At 46.2% G+C, this 4,796-nt stretch overlaps 1 pseudogene; it reads right to left on the reverse strand.

The window, feature by feature from the left end:
* Positions 1–1,279: 1,279 nt before the first annotated feature.
* LOC101610174 lies at positions 1,280–2,432 on the reverse strand (annotated as a pseudogene).
* Between the last annotated feature and the right edge of the window lie 2,364 nt (positions 2,433–4,796).

Below are 4,796 nucleotides of genomic sequence, written 5' to 3' on the forward strand. Positions count from 1 at the left end.
TCTAGCTGAAGTCCCCTGAGGGACAACGGGAGGGGAGACAAGACACTCAAGACCATTTTTCTGCTACATGCGGACTGGAGGACCTAAGCATCTCTCTTGCTGTCAGCCTCCTCAAATCAAAGTCAAACTCCTCTATTACCTGCAGACAGGGGAGACAGCTGCAACTGGTGGAGGGAGGGAGTTTTGGGGGGTGGCCCCCCAGCCCAAGTCTTCCCCACAGGCAGTATGTGCTGTGCAACCTGCCCCGTATCACCACGTTCGACTTCAGTGGGGTGACCAAAGCAGACCGCACCACAGCTGAAGTCTGGAAACGCATGAACATCAGGCCCAAGAAGGCCCAGATCAAGCAGGATGCACTCTGAGACTCACAGGACCCACGTGTTCCCAATACCTTGAGGATGGTCAGCTTGGTTTCACAATAAATGATTTGAGCTGTTCAGCAGATTAGAAGAAACTTGAAGCTGGTAAACCTCCCCTGTACCTGTGACAACCATCAGCAGCTCTGGTGGCATTTCACTGAGGCACGAGTGGAGGCCTGGAACCCAAGTCTGGGTTTACAAGAACCTTCTAGCCTTTCTGGGCCCCTTTTTGTTCCTAACTTGAATAGCTAGAATAGATAACTTTCAAGTGACTTTTTATAATTTTATATATGTGTGTATGTATATATACAGATTTGGTTTTTCGAGGTAGGGTCTTGCTCTAGCTCAGGCTGACCTGGAATCCACTATGTAATCTTGAACTTGTGGTACTCCTCCTACCTCAATGTCCTGAGTGCTGGAATTGCAGGTATAAACCACTGTGCAGCCCAAATTCCTCAGAGTGGAGCTGCCTAGATGCCTCCATACTAGACCTAGAAGATGGGCTCTGATCCTCTTCTCTGGTCAGAGTTGTCTCACTTGCGTTTTTATGCGTTGGGATTCTGCTTAAGATTTTAGCATTTGCTAAAAAGAATGATCCAGGAGTCTGGTCTCTCTTCCTCCAGGGGCAGTAACTCCACTGAGCCTGGGGCAGAGTCCCCAACAGCCAAAGGTGCCTCAGATTCAAGTATGCTTGGCTTTGACAGTGTTCCCATTACTAGAGAAGGTCCATGAATAGTCTTATCCAATGAGGCTAGCCAAGCTGTCTTAGCTAAGAGCTAGGAACCCTGAGCCTTTATCTCTGGATTCTTCTTGAAAGCCCATAAAAGACCCCCCTCCCCACATCTCACTGACCACAGAATTTAGCAGCCACAAGAAAATAGTAGGTGGCAGTCAGGACGGGGGTGTAACCAGCACACAAATGAATATACGTCCTTTATCGAGGGTGACAAACAAAAACAAAAAGACCAAACATGTAAAAACCCAGGGTGCTTGATATACAAACTCAATTCATTCAAATTCAAGCCCATCTAGACCCTGGTCACAATCCCTACTCAGGTGCCTATGAGCACCAAGTCAGGGGGAGGGGGAGAGGAGTGAACCGGAGGCCAAGAGAAAAGGTGAGAAGGGGATCTCCCTAGGTCCCCCACTGTTCACCCCTACAGTGGTATCAAGGCTGTGAAGACTGCCAAGCCCTGTCCTCTTGGCCCCCACTGCACCCAGGCCAGGGCTTGGAAGGCCAGCCCTGAACGGTTCTACCCTCCCTTGCTCAGTCCTCTCTTGCTCAGGCTTCTCGCCTTGCTCTTCTCCTCCTCCACATTGTTCTCTGTGATTAGTAGCAGGTTAGGGTACTGTATAAGCCGCAGTGAGACTGGGAGCCAGAAGAGGTGGGGTGGAGACGGGATGAAGAGGAGAGAAGAGCTTTCCAAGGACCCCTCTTCACGGGATCCCAAACTGTACAACCAGCTCCTCTTTTGCGTCCACACGGATTTGAGAAAGTGCACTGTAGGCATAAGCAGCTATCCTGGAGACCTGCTGCAAGTCAGAGAAGGGGACTGGCTCGCTGGCCAGCACTTGGTGGGGCTGGCTGGTGAGAGATGGCAGCGGTGGCAGCTTCTTCCAGTGGGTTAGGCTGCTGCTCAGCACAGCCAAGCGGGTGCTGTACTGCCTTGCTCTGTCCATGTATTCATGCTGCTCCATGCCATGGGAGTCTGCAGCTGACACATCAATGATGTTGCTGGCTGTTTTGGCGAGGATGGAGGAGAGCAGGGCCTGCTCATCTGTGCGTGCAGAAGGCAGGCTGTGGTAATTGGGCTCAGCTCCATTGAGGGCTTTGGTGGGGGGGACTACTAGGGTCCAGCAGCAGCTTCCGCTCCTCCCGGTCCTTGGGAGACTAGTTCAGAGCCTCGGTTTACCCACCTCTACAATGGGTTCGCACAGCCCATTAAAACAAGCGGGAAAGGCACAGGAAACTGGGGAAAGGCGCTTCCCAGGGACCTAGGCTGAGGATCCTTGAAGCTGGTCTGAGTCCTCGTTTTCGCTGCTGTAGCAGCACCCCATGGCCGGGGTCGGGCCGGGCGCTCAGCCGCGCCAAGGAGGGACCTTATTTTCTTTTATAGAGTGTATACATCAACTATTAATCATTATTTGTTCTAATCTAATAATTAAAAAATATTTTAGAGTTATCAGGCATGGTGGTACATGCCTTTAATCCCAGCACGGGGGAGGTAGAGGAAGGATGATTGCTATGAGTTTGAGGACACACTGAGACTCCATAGTGAATTCCAGGTCAGCCTGTGCTAGAGCAAGTCCCTACCTTGAAACACACCCACATATGCATAATTAAAGTTATATCTGAAACTATGCAGAAGTTCAATATATAATCCAAAATGTGCAGAAAATTTTATGGAAAATGTTTCACAAACTTAGCTTAAAAATAAATGTAATTTTGTAAAACTTATAATGAGAATTAGTAGTCACTCAATTTAGTCCTTCCCTGCCATAAAACTCCTTTTCTCAGATTCAACCTTTACTCTTTCTTTGTGTTATTTCCCTCAATTTTCAATAATATTACAATTCTGCCATGTATTCATCAGTTTTGAAACTATAAAAGGAACTATAATACAGTGGTCAAAAGTTCAGACCAGGGCTGGAGAGATGGCTTAGTGGTTAAGGTGGTTGCCTGCAAAGCTGAAACACCCAGGCAAGATTCCCCAGGAGCAACATAAGCCAGAAGCACAAGACAGCATATGCATCTAAAATGCACTTGCTGCAGCTGGAGGCCCTGGCATGCCCATTCTCTTTATTATCTATGTATCATGTATCTATCTATTTGTCTATCATCTATCTATCTGCTTTTAAATCAATATTATTTTTTAAAGTTCAGACCTAAATTTGATTGCCTTCCTCTAAGTGAATATTTTAGATTTCAACCATCTTATTTCCAGAAATTTATTTAAACTTTCTCAGCATGAACACTTTCCTCAGGCATAAAACATGTACAAATAATGCCAATACAAGATTTAAAACAACCAGGGCAAACAACAAACTCAGTAGCTTCAGGTCCAGAAACTCTAGCCAGTGACAAATCTCCAAGCCCAATATTTCTAACCAGCAACAAGTCTCTGGTATTCCCATTCCACCCCTCCAGGTAGGCTATGCACAGTCCTGAAAAACTTCATGTGGGATGGCAGCTCTCTTTAGCTTGGTCCCAGCATCTCCACAGGGTCTCCGCTGCAATCCATGGTTCATCCTCTCAGCTCCATTGGATTTCCATGTAGGCATCCATCAAACCTGCTTCACAATACCCATGGCCATTTCTAAAACACAAGACTACATTGCAAACTCTTTGACCCTCTCTTTCCTGCATTTTTTAATTCCATAATACCAGGAAGAGTGCCAATTGGTTAATTCAGGGGGGAATAAAGCAGACTTTGAAGAACAGGACACTTTTTGGGCATTCAGGCCCCTTAAAAAAGGTGTACATTCTTTTTGTTACCTGAGTGCAGGTCATTTGGCCCTATCTCAGTGGTTGTAATCTCTCAAACAATTTGCTGGTGAATGGGCAGCAGTTTAGGTCCAAAGATTTCATTTTTTCTGGGCCATATGCCTTTGCTCACAGCAGTTCATTTCTACATAAAGTAACCCTGCACAACTTCTCAGCACACAGGCATAACAGTAAGCTTCCCACACAAACTGCTAGCCCAGTCCAGGCAAAGCTCTTTCTCACCTTCATAATCCAAACCTTACAGACCATAGTTCTTGCTGCATTCAGGTCTTACAGCTCTGACCAGAGTAGTCCATCAAGCTGTACTTACAGCACTGCAAGGCATCTCTTACGACAAGGTTTCAGATCCTTCCACATTCCTCTTGAAAATCCGCTCCAAAGGCCACAACCACACAGTCAGGTGTATATCAGAAATCTGACTCCTTCATACCACTTTACTGTTGCAGTTAGGTTCACACTGCTGGTATAAATCACCCAACCAAAAGCAGCTTGTGAGAAAAAGAGGTATATTTTGGTTTACAGGCTCAAGGGGAAGCTCTACAATGGCAGGGAAAAAACAATGGCATGAGCAGAGGGTGGAGATAACCCCCTGGCCAACATAAGGTGGACCATAGCAAAAGGAAAGTGTACCAAACACTGGCATAAGGAAACTGGCTATAATACCCACAAGCCTGCCCCAACAATAACCTCCCTCCAGGATGCATTAATTCCCAAGTCTCCCTCAATTGGGAACCTAGCATTCAGAACACCTAAGTTTATGGGGGACATATGGATAAAACTACCACAGGAATCATACCACTATTTATTATTATATAATTTTTGATGTCACTAATGATTTACTATTTTGGAAAATTAAAATTTAATTTTATTCTGACCAACTTCCCACCTCAGCCACAAACAGCCATCTTCATCAGAAGTTCCCTGCTTTGGTA

Source organism: Jaculus jaculus, chromosome X, assembly GCF_020740685.1.
Source record: "Jaculus jaculus isolate mJacJac1 chromosome X, mJacJac1.mat.Y.cur, whole genome shotgun sequence".
Taxonomy (NCBI): Eukaryota; Metazoa; Chordata; class Mammalia; order Rodentia; family Dipodidae; genus Jaculus; species Jaculus jaculus.